Source organism: Rhineura floridana, chromosome 1, assembly GCF_030035675.1.
Source record: "Rhineura floridana isolate rRhiFlo1 chromosome 1, rRhiFlo1.hap2, whole genome shotgun sequence".
NCBI lineage: Eukaryota > Metazoa > Chordata > Lepidosauria > Squamata > Rhineuridae > Rhineura > Rhineura floridana.
Genome location: NC_084480.1, coordinates 269,340,933 through 269,353,722, shown reverse-complemented (window position 1 = coordinate 269,353,722; position 12,790 = coordinate 269,340,933).

Sequence of the window (12,790 nt, the reverse complement as noted above, 5' to 3'; positions counted from 1 at the left end):
AATCCATTATTTTGACATTCAAGAACACCAGTGGCTGATGCTGCAGGGAGTTAAGGTGTGGCCCATGCTGCAAGAAGTTAAAAAACAGACAGCTTGAAAGATACCACAACAAGTATGGGTGGGATTGTCAAGATGTTTCAGGCAGTTCAAGTCAGATGACAAGGCATGGTTTGGGGAGAGCAGAAGACAGCAATTAGTTTAGGACCCATCAGTCGGGGGAAACCTGGGGAAATCCTAAAAGACAGAGGACAAAGAAAAGGAGCCACCAGATAGTGGTGGCCATGTGGCATTGCTGTGATACTTCCTTATGCTCCACTTTGATCTCTGAGATCTTCTGATGGGGTACTTTTGGTGGCTCCTCATGCCCCTGAGGTTCAGTTTGCCATCGCTAGGGACTGAGCCTTTAGTATGGCAAGCCCTGCCCTGTGGAACTCCCTACCAGTAGAGGTTCGGCAGGAACCATCTCTCCCTTCTTTCAAATGTGTTGTGAAACCTATGTTGTTTAAACAGGCCTTTGTAATTTGATTTTTCCCCTTTATAACCAATCTTATTTATTGACATTTGACTGACATTTTTAATTATGTTTTTATGGTTGTTTTTACTGATTTCATTTTTATATATACTTCACCTTGATATATTCTTATGAAATTGCATATTATAAATTAATAAATAAATAAGAATAATTAATGCATGAAATAGAATCATAATGGGCCCAACAAGCAAAAGGACGAGTTAAGAATGTATGAGGTAAGCAGACAACAACTCAGGGTTATGTAAGAGTATATGCTGGGGTGGATTGTCCCCCATTTAATTCCTAATTAAATTTAAGATGGCCCCTATATATTCCTAAAGCTACTGGTTGCCTCTCGTGCGATTCTCGTCCCCCCTTTTTTCATTCAGTATCAGTGATATATTTAACAAACCAGTCATGATCTACCATTAACATAGAACTGGTGTTTTGACCCTCATATTCTTTCCATCTCCACTCACTCATCAACAAAAGTTCTCTGACAGATATTGCTCCCAACTAGGGTTGCCAGGTCAGAAGCATCCCAAACCCTGAGATTTCAGGGGCAAGCTCTAATTAAGCATAATACGTAAAGCATCAACCATAGTTGCTTGAAGCACTCCAACAACATTTTTTCTCTGATTGGAAATTAAGACAGAAATCTTAGCTAAATAAGGGAGTTCCCAGGTCCAGCTGAAGTGACAGGATCATTCCTTCTCACCTGCTTAGGGAACCTGGGTAGGAACATTTAATGATTCCATTATTTCACCTGGACTTGGGAACACCCTCATTTAGCTAAGATTTCTATCTTAATTTCCAATCAGAGAAAAAAAATTGTTTGAGTGGTAATGCTCCAAGCAACTGTGGTTAATGCTTAAGATATCATGCTTAATGACATCACTAAGGCCCACCCCATCACATCACTACGGGCCTTGAAATCTCAGGGTTTGGGATGCTTCTAACCTGACAACCTTAGTCTGGGTGGTTAGCTCCACCACCACCCCAGTGGGAGAAGCTCCTCTGATTATAAGGACCCTTGCTTGTTTTCAGCAGCTGTAGACTCATATAGACAAAGGAGATGAAGCTTTCGGACTGGTGTCCTCAGTGTCAGAGGGCGCCAGTGCTGTCTCCTCAGGCCAGAAAGGTGTTGGTATAATGGCTTCCTCCTCCTCTTGTGCTGGAGCTCCAGAAGCAGTGAGACCATTGTTAAGAGCTCTGTGGGCCATTCCATCTTCTTCTTCCACGTCTATGGCCCCACCCCCTGAAGAGGAGAATATCTAGGGCATTGTGGGATATTTAAATGGTGGCTAGAGCCACTGTACAGTTACAGCAATGTTGGGGCCCTGACAGTTGCTAAAGGATGCCAGGTGCTGATGTGGTTCTGGGCATAGACTTTAATGGTAAGTGCCCTGTTGTCATCAAGTAAGTGTGTGTGTGTAAAGAATTATTGCTGGGTTCTTCCCTTCTCACCAACTTTGCTGCAATCGTGTGACCTTGTTTAAGAACTGGTTTCTTTCTAGCCTTTCATTATGGTGAAAAACTTGAAAACATGTGAGTATTATTCCATTAGGGCACATCTGCTCTACAAAGTATATTTTAGCCCTTCCCACCCTGCAGAGATCTCTAGGAACTGCAGGTCCGTGAAGCAGATTTCTAACAGACAATTCTCAGTATTTTCACCAAGCTAGATTTTTCAGGATGCTTTTGCATCACACTTCCATCAGGGTTACAGGTCTGCCAACCCCACACCTGAAACAGCATCCAGAAAGTTCAGGGCTCCTGGAAAAGGAGAGAGAGCTGCTGAAGTTGCTCTAGACCCAGATGATCAGGGAGCTAGAATGGGTCAACTGAGAGACAGAAGAAACCAATAGGAACCTGGCCACTCAGCTGGATGCCAGAGAGGCAAACACCAGGGCTTCATGCTCAAACATATCATTTGCTGCTGAGATCAAGGGAATAGTTATTTTTTGAAATTTGTGGCCTATTTTGAGGATTGGTTCAGATCTTCTAGGTCCCTCATTTTACAGAGGCCCAACTGGCCTGAACCAGGAGTTGGGCATTTAGTATCACTGGCCCTATGTTATGGAACACGCTTCCAGCAGAGATTCGGCAGGCATCCTTGCTTTTGACTTCCTGGCATCTCTTGAAGACTTTTTTGTGTTGACAGGCCTATGCAGCTGTTTGAACTGGGGTTTGTTTGTTTGTTTTTTGAATAGCCAGTCATTTTAATGATTGTTTTGTAGTGCTTTTAAATAGTTTTGTTGCTGCTGTTGTACACTGTTCGGATGCTTTGCGAGAGGTGGTGGCATATAAATACTTTTATAAATAAATAATGAGTAGTGTGGATTTTCAGGAAAAGAGACAGGTGTTTTGAGCATTAAGATAATACAGCAGAATACTGGACTATCTTATCCATTAGCTGCCCTCCATCTGTATGATTCTATGCTACTTCTTTGCATAACTCTCAGCCACATGGGAGCTCTATCACTGTGGTACTATAACATGCTGCTTGTGAGTATATGGCAGCCACGGGGATGAGGTGAGCTGTACCAACCAAATTAGCACAGTTTTATCTCATTGTATTGTCATGATTTTAGTGTATTTTTTCGGTTTTTAAAATATTGTAAGCCATCATGTCTATTCCTGTTGGGACTAGAAAAGCAAGGTAAAAGTCCCATTATTTATTTATTTATAATTTTATTTATATCCCACCCTTCCTCCCATCAGGAGCCCATTACAAATAGATAAATAGTCATAGCAGTTAAAATGGTATATAAAACTGATTTGTACTTTTATTGTAGATATACCCTAAAAATTCAAAAAGCAGGTTGCCTGGGGTGATCAGGAGGTAGACTAGACGCCTGCCTGAACTTGCATAACTGCTGCCCTCCTGCCCGTCCCATGTTCTAGGATATACTAATGTCCACCAAGATATTATTTCCTTTATTTTTCCAAACCTCAGGTTGTGCATCAGGATTGAATTAGAGGGTTAAGTACATTAAGTACTGCTGCGTAGACTGCATAATTCGTTCCGAATGCGTAGAATTTGTGTTTTCTTTTTGGCTGCAAAAGTTGGCACGTATCACAGAAAACTGGACTCTAGCTGTTGAAATACCTCAGAGCTCATGAACTGAGTCTGCAAATTGGGGTGGTCACCCATTAATAATTTTTCGCAATTGTTCTTATTGGAGTGTCTCCATATTTGGAGGGGTGAGAACAGAATTGTGCGGCCAAACATGACGACTTCGGTTTAGTTCCACTGATGCGTGAAGTGCTTAACTACCCATGAGTTGCCAAATTTAAAAGGGGTGTAATATTGGCTGCTGCAAATGTTGTAAATGATGCAAGGAGGCAACTGGAATGTGCAACAAAGGAACTTAAATTAGACTTTGCAACTCTTACAGAGGAAAAAAAAACAGCTGCTGATGCTGGGTTCTATTCTATGCTTGCTGTTCCCTAGCAGGGCTGGCAATCGGAGGTGGCCTCACTGAGTATACCTACTGAGATATGTGCATTAACAGGGAGCTTGCTGACAATCTCAAAAGGCTCCTGCTCCTCTTCCTCCTTGCTACCTGTTCACTTGCCTTCTCCAAGTGACACTTGCACACCTTGTCCTCCTCTTCCTCTGAGAGGTGGTGCTGATACATCCTGGAGTAAAGGGCAAGTTACAGGTGGTGGGTGGCAACAGTGGCGAGGAGGAGGATTCAAGGTGGAAGACCCACTGAGAGCATTTTGGCCAAGAGCCTCCCAGAATCTGGAACCAGCACTGTTCTCCAGAATTTTTACTCTATGTACAACTAGCATGGAACACTTTCGATCCTCCCTCATTAATATTACAAGGTGGCAACCCTAATTAGTGCATATAGGCTTGCTGCTGCTGCTGCTTCTTTTTTATGCCGTCATTAAATTAATGCAATGGCCTAGCCATCCACTCAACCTAACCCTGTTGATTTGATAAGCAAAGTATTTATGGCCTCCACCAGAGTTCTGCAGATTTATGTTAGCAGTAGTTCTGCAGATGAAAATGGAAACCACATTTGACAAAAGCAAGCTTTGGGCCAGATTGGGCTATGGGGATAACAGCATACCAGCACCATGGCTGACAATAAAGAGCAGAACAGAAACACATTCAGCTCTAAAAGGTTTGTACAGTGACACAGAAGCAGCACATACTTAGTCCATCATCTGGAATGGGAGGGGGGGGAGGTCTTAAGCTAAAGACATCTGCATTCAGCTTTCCCCTTTAAATCCTTTTCCACAGAAGCAAAACATAACACATTGAGTGAACAAAGCACTGGCAGCTGATTAACATCTGCTGGTTTGATTATGATCATATAGATAGCGGATTTTCAGGATCCAACAATTCTGGCTTGCCTTTGCAACAAAGAAAGACATTGTGTAGCAGGCTTGCTGTGGCTGTAAAAAGCTCGTATGCTTTGCATTCACATTTCACACCTGAAGGATGGGAAGCCAGGCTGCCCCAATTGCTCATGTAAATTCCCTTTTATGTTAGACCAATAAAATATATTAACAGGCATTCCCGGTACTGTCGATATTGCATAATAATGGAGTAGAAATTGTAGACCAGCAGGCCTCAGGTTATGGGGGAGTGCAATGTAGCATCTCTTTGATTGTGAATTAGGCAGAAACAAATGAGGCTTATTTCAGGTGGCAGGGGAAGACATTATCTTCCCAGGCAACAGGCTGGTTGTCTTTTTTAAATGCATTTTGTATACATTTTGCTATGGGTTACAGATAGATAGATACACACACACACACAAAGGTCTATTGAAAGAGGTCCAAAAATGGCACTTTGTACTCTCATCATAATTGTATTCACAATAAGCCATGTAAAAAGTGTTAAATGCCCACTGTAGATCTGTAGATATGACATTTGACTCCAACCAGATCATGAACCTACATAAGTGAGAATTTATGAAGAATCAGTAAAAAGATTGCAGGACTGCATTTATTTTGGTGGCTTTGTAAACAAGATAAATAAATATCAAATAATTGCCTAACTCTCTCCTTCAGTTTTGAAACAAGAGTATGAGTTCTTCTTGACAACTACGTGCACATGGACACATTTGAGGGGAAATGGCGATAACATATTTGGGTTGCTTGTTTTTTACTACCAGGCCACCAAAATGCAAATCAGATTTTTAAAAAGTAGGAGTGATCTTTCTCTCTATTAACACACTGTCAGGTCCCACTGTTCTTCTTACAGCCTGTATTTGTTTCACAAGGAGATTTGTGTAGCAATATAGTCTGAAGCATCCCAGATGGTACTGTTCAAACACAATTGGACACAGTCTTTATAGTAATTGCACAGCCTACTTTTTCCTAATTTATATGAATCTGAAGGGTTTCTTTTTGTTGTTGTTTCAAACTTCTGAAGTCAGGCAGCATCTGTTTTGTACAACAACATATCACTCTGAAATAGAGCCAAGGCAGCCTAGGAACGATACTGTAGATCTGGAATTACTGCTACAACTTTTATTTTCAGTCCAGAGCAACAGATTGAAACTTAAAGAAGTCATTTATGTGTAAACAAAGGACCCACAGCAGTTCCCACTCCTGAAGAGACAAACCACACCTCAGTTTAAAATGGGGGGGGGGTGTGGATCTACCACCATGGGCCAAAATTGAAGGTGAGCAGAACCACCCAACTATCAATCACCTGCTGTCACAATGCTATCAGGTGACCCATTTTCCCACATGCAATTTGGAATCAAACAGTGGAAAGGCATAGCCCTATACAAGTCCCAATGAACAGCTGATTGTCAAGGCTTGCAAAATGGGGCTATGCAAGCACTGGCAATCAGCTGATCATCAAGACTTGCAAAGCACCACACTTGGGGCTGTGTAAGCCCTACCAATCAGCTGATGTTAGGGCTTGAAAGCACCAATAATAGGGCTATGCATATGTCCATGTTGTGCTCCCACCTTGCTAACACAATTCTTTTAGCAGAGGGAGGCACGTTTTCTACTTTTACACACCAAATTATAGCTATGCTATATTAGAGATCCCTTTCCATGTTCCTCCAGCCCTGTTGTGATAATGGCTCAGGTATCCAGGCGAGCCTCAATGCCCCTGTGGCACTTTGTTTCTTTATAAGTCCACAGCTCTGTGTGTATGTTTTTAAATCTTTAAGGTTAGTAAGAAATTATTGTCTTCCACTTCCATTATTATTTGCTTCTGTTATGATTGATCATGGAAAATCTTAATTTGAAACCGAAAAACCTGGAAAGGCTGTTTGAAAAAAGACACCTGGGAAAATGACAGCTGCTTCTCTATCATATAACAAGAAAACAGACACATTTTCTGAGCAGAGACAAATGTTAAAGGTGTTTAGCTACAGAGCTCAGGCTAGAACTACTTTGAGGGCAAGCTCTACTATGAGGCAGAGTAAGGTGGTCAGCTCATGCAGCTGGTTTTGAGTGTCATGAAAGGGCAGCAAATTGTTTAATTTATTGTTGTATTTTTACTGCCAGGAAGATGTGTTCGAAGGGGACCCTGGCAATCTGGAGATTACTAGATGGAAGAATATTTTTAAACTGTAACTGGGTTTTAGAATGTTTTTAAACTGTTTTGATAATGCTTTTCTTTTTGTTCCGTTAAATTGTTTTGTTATATTTGTTGCCCTGGGCTCCTTTGGGAGGAAGGGAGGGATATACATTTAATTAATAAATAAATACATAAATTTGTGGGATCTTCTACCTCAGAAACCAAAGTAACTAGCCTAGCCTTGGGAACTCTGCACCTTGATTTAGGGTGGGGGTATGCCATTTGCTGTTCAATCGTAGGCAGTAAAGTGTCATGGACCATTGCTGCCCACTTGCACCACAGAAATGCTGTCAGATCATTTCAGTACAGAATAATTTGGTTGGAGCTCTGTAGCATAATGGTTAATCCAGTTCTGCATGCTGGCACTCCCTTTATGAACCCCTTGGGGTTATAAATGACTGCGGTTTTGCAGCACTTTGAGGGTAGGATGAATTCCTTTGGTCTTCACCAGTCATGGCTGTAAACCAAATTTCCTAACAAAACTGCTGCTAGAATCCCTTTACTTCTCTTGTCACTTTTTGGAGAACACACTGAATGTCCAGAACACTTTACATATCTGGGCTGCTTCATTATTATTATTATTATTATTATTTTGTTGCATTTATATACCGCCCATAGCAAGTAGCTCTCAGGGCGGTAAACAGAATAGGATAAAATACATACATCATAATAATAAAATCACAAAACATATAAGACACAATGAGAACAAAATACAATTAAACAAAATATAAGATGATAAAAGGATTAGTATTACAAGATTAAAAAGATTTAAATGATTAAAATGCCTGGGAGCATAAGAAGGTCTTTACCTGGCGCCGGAAAGATAATAATGTAGGCGCCAGGCGTACCTCTTCGGGGACGCTATTCCACAACTCGGGGGCCACCACAGAAAAGGCCCTAGATCTAGTAACCACCCTCCGGGCTTCACGATGGGTTGGTACCCGGAGGAGGGCCTTAGATGCTGAACGAAGTGAGCGGGTAGGTTCATAGCGGGAGAGGCGTTCCACCAGGTATTGCGGTCCCACGCCATGTAAGGCTTTATAGGTCATAACCAGCACCTTGAATCTCGCCCGGAAGCAAATAGGTAGCCAGTGCAGGTGAGCCAGAACAGGAGTTATGTGCGAAGACCGACTGGTCCTCGTCAATAGTCTAGCTGCCGCATTCTGTACTAGCTGAATGTCGTTGGGATGCTGTAATCCAGAAATCTACAGGTGATGCTTTGACACTGCAAGTTCTGCAGTGTTTATCAGAGTTGGTAAAAAATCTGTTGCATTTGATGTTTAAGCTTTGCATTGCCATGACATTTGTTGCCTTTGGTCCATGAGCTGTGTGGCTAAGAAAGAGGAATGTTTTTGAAAAATGGTTTGGAGACATTTCAGGCGTTTTATATGAAATGCCAGTGAATACATTCAACACCGTTTTGTTGGCAAATCATTGTGTAACTGTAAATGAGAGCTGTGGCTATTTATAAAAATGACAGTTTCTTCCTCAGGATCAGATGGCCTTTAGGGTTTTTTCTGTTTGGGCAGGTGGACATGGTTGGGGAAAACTGCCTCATGGGGCAAATTAGTACCTCTGCCAGGCCTAGTTAGGTCGGTGGCCCAGAGGTTCCCCACTGCTGGAGTAGGAGATGCCTGTGATCACATGTCACAGGATGGACGAGACAGAGAGGGCTGTTCCACCTTTAGCGCTGCTGACATATACCAGAGTTATCATGCTGTTTGCTTTTAGGGATAAGAGAGAAGGTATGTATGTAAGCACCAGGACTGGCCTTAGGGGTGGGCGAGCTGGGCGGTCGCCCGGGGCACTGAGCTGAGAGGGTTGCCAAGCTGAGCTCTGTGGCTTTTTTTTGGTAATGTACTGCCTGCAATGAGTTAGGGTGGCAAAAAGCAAGTGTCTGTAACCAAGGTAGACAATATTGTGGTATCAGCCTCACTTGTGCTATGAAATTGGTTGGTGTACAAGGCAGTTCCTAGGGTTTGTCGTGTGGTCACTTCAGCTTTATATTTTGGGGCAATGGTAATTTTCAAAGTTAAAAAAAAGGCAGCAAGAGGAGACTGAAGTAGAACCTATACCATGGGAGGAGACTGTAGTATATGGTGATACTGTTCCTTTAAGAATAGTTACACCACTCCAACAGAGGACCTTCTTAAACATAAGAACATAAGAAGAGAACATAAGAACATAAGAAGAGCCTGCTGGATCAGGCCAGTGGCCCATCTAGTCCAGCATCCTGTTCTCACAGTGGCCAACCAGGTGCCTGGGGAAAGCCCGCAAGCAGGACCCGAGTGCAAGAACACTCTCCCCTCCTGAGGCTTCCGGCAACTGGTTTTCAGAAGCATGCTGCCTCTGACTAGGGTGAACAGCACAGCCATCACGGCTAGTAGCCATTGATAGCCCTGTCCTCCATGAATTTGTCTAATCTTCTTTTAAAGCCGTCCAAGCTGGTGGCCATTACTGCATCTTATGGGAGCAAATTCCATAGTTTAACTATGCGCTAAGAAGTACTTCCTTTTGTTTGTCCTGAATCTTCCAACATTCAGCTTCTTTGAACGTCCATGAGTTCTATTAGTATGAGAGAGGGAGAAGAACTTTTCTCTATCCACTTTCTCAATGCCATGCATAATTTTATACACTTCTATCATGTCTCCTCTGACCCGCCTTTTCTCTAACCTAAAAAGCCCCAAATGCTGCAACCTTTCCTCGTAAGGGAGTCGCTCCATCCCCTTGATCATTCTGGTTGCCCTCTTCTGAACCTTTTCCAACTCTATAATATCCTTTTTGAGATGAGGCGACCAGAACTGTACACAGTATTCCAAATGCGGCCGCACCATAGATTTATACAACGGCATTATGATATTGGCTGTTTTATTTTCAATACCTTTCCTAATTATCGCTAGCATGGAATTTGCCTTTTTCACAGCTGCCACACACTGGGTCGACATTTTCATCGTGCTGTCCACTACAACCCCGAGGAGTCTCTCCTGGTTGGTCACAGCCAGTTCAGACCCCATGAGCGTATATTTGAAATTAAGATTTTTTGCTCCAATATGCATAATTTTACACTTGTTTATATTGAATTGCATTTGCCATTTTTCCGCCCATTCACTCAGTTTGGAGAGGTCTTTTTGGAGCTCTTCGCAATCCCTTTTTGTTTTAACAACCCTGAACAATTTAGTGTCATCAGCAAACTTGGCCACTTCACTGCTCACTCCTAATTCTAGGTCATTAATGAACAAGTTGAAAAGTACAGGTCCCAATACTGATCCTTGAGGGACTCCACTTTCTACAGCCCTCCATTGGGAGAACTGTCCGTTTATTCCTACTGTCTGCTTTCTGCTTCTTAACCAATTCCTTATCTACAAGAGGACCTCTCCTCTTATTCCATGACTGCTAAGCTTCCTCAGAAGTCTTTGGTGAGGTACCTTGTCAAACGCTTTTTGAAAGTCTAAGTACACTATGTTCACTGGATCACCTCTATCTATATGCTTGTTGACACTCTCAAAGAATTCTAATAGGTTACTGAGACAGGACTTTCCCTTGCAGAAGCCATGCTGGCTCTGCTTCAGCAAGGCTTGTTCTTCTATGTGCTTAGTTAATCTAGCTTTAATAATACTTTCTACCAGTTTTCCAGGGACAGAAGTTAAGCTAACTGGCCTGTAATTTCCGGGATCCCCTCTGGATCCCTTTTTGAATATTGGCATTACATTTCTTGTAGCTGTGGAGGGAGTGTTGGAGTTCAGGGAGGAGAGCTACAGGAGCCATTTTGTTTGTGTGCTGAAGACAAACAAGAATATAGGCCTACAACTCCATGAGAGTCATCCTTTGAGAGCCACCCACACCTCATGATAGACTTCATTGGGATCCTAGAACTGGAGCATCCTTCCTGAGCAAGTAGTAGAGAAGGCCAGCAGCAGGCCACAACTAGAAGACCTGTGAGACTGAGCCCCAGGATGCAGAAAGAACCTCTATCAAAAGGGGTTTGGAATTTGGAATTTAGAGGAGGTACTCAGGAGAAGCATAACCTAATCCTTCTTCCCTTACCCCATGTAACAAAAAAATGAAGCACATCTATCATTCTGCTTGATCCCAAGGTAAGGAGGACCTGCAGGTAAGTATTCTCACAGGTGGCCCCAGCTTTGTACACACGCATAGATCCTTGCAGGGGGCAGGAGCAGAGCCTTCAACATCACACCTGCACGAGGCCCCATAAACTCTTTGGGTGACCCTGCAAAAGGTTACCACAGGGGACAGGGCAAAGGCACTCCTTGCCCAGGGCGTTATTTATCCTTGGGCCGGCCCTTTCAAGGACAGTATAAGAGAAAGGAGCAGGATTTGGCATCTTTCAATTGCATAAATCACTTCATTTACATTATCTCTTACAATAACACTTAAAGGAAAGCCAGTATTTATCCCCATTTTACAGATGACGATTAGTCAGTTTATATGGAAAAGGGAAAGACAAAGACTGAGAACAAACAAGAGCTTATTGCAAGATGAAAGACTCAGAGAGTGAATAAATCTGCCAACTGTAAAACATTATTATTGTGCTAATAGCTTTGATTGGTTGGCAGAAGGGATTATTAATCCAGGAAATCCTCGTTTTGTACAGCTGCGAACTACAGTGCTTTAAGGGAGCATTAAAGGAGGCATAGGACCACCACCATTCTTTCTTTGTCCTCTCTTCCTTGCAGTCATTCATTCATTGGCGATCACTCATGGCCGAGTAAGATTGTCTTCCAAGATAAGGTCTTTAGCAGTGGGTCCATAAGTGACTGTGGAGGCCAATTCTGGATCCACACAGCCTCCCACAGTGAGGACATAGGTTTCCAGATGGAAGATGGTCGTGATGAGGATTTGCTTGACGTGCCTTCCACTTAGCTCGTTTGTCCCTTTCGCCCTGTACTCGTGCTTCTTCAAAGTCGACAGCCCCTTTGATAATAGCCAACCTCCATTTGGGACGTTCATGGGCCAAGACTCCCCAGTTCTCGATGCTCATGTTACATTTTTTTAGATTCACTTTAAGAACATCTTTAAACCTCTTTTGCTGTCCACCGATGTTCCGTTTTCCATCCTTAAGTTGGGAGTAAAGCAGCTGCTTTGGAAGACGGTGATCAGGCATTCGAACAACATGGCCTGTCCAGCGAAGTTCATGTTGAAGGATCATACAGTACAGTATGCACCACAGGAACCTAGGAAGCTGCCTTATATTGAGTCAGACCATTGGTCCATCTAGTTCAGTACTGTCTACACTGACTGGTAGTGGCTCTCCAGGATTTTAGGCAGGAGTCTCTCCCTACCTGGAGATGCCGGGGATTGAACCTGGGACCTTCTGCATGCAAGGCAGATGCTCTATCACTGAGCTACAGCCCTTCCTCTAACAATGCATGTCATGACATCATCACACTGGGCATCTACCTGCCCTCTGCCTCACATAATTGGCTGGCAGGGAAACACTCAGTGCAATGCCATCATTTTACGCATTTGGTTGCAGTATACATATTACAAAGAAGAGAGGGAAGACAGCCGTGAAATGCAGCCAGCTCCTTGTCTCTTATGTCTAGGGCTGCCCTTAGGAGACCGAAAGCCTTTGTGTCTGAAGTGATATTTGAACTAGGGACTTCTGAAGTCTCAGCTTACCATCACATTCCTAGCCTCTATACTGCGCCCACTCACCAGTTCACCCAAGTACAGCCAGTCCTGCTAATAATCCT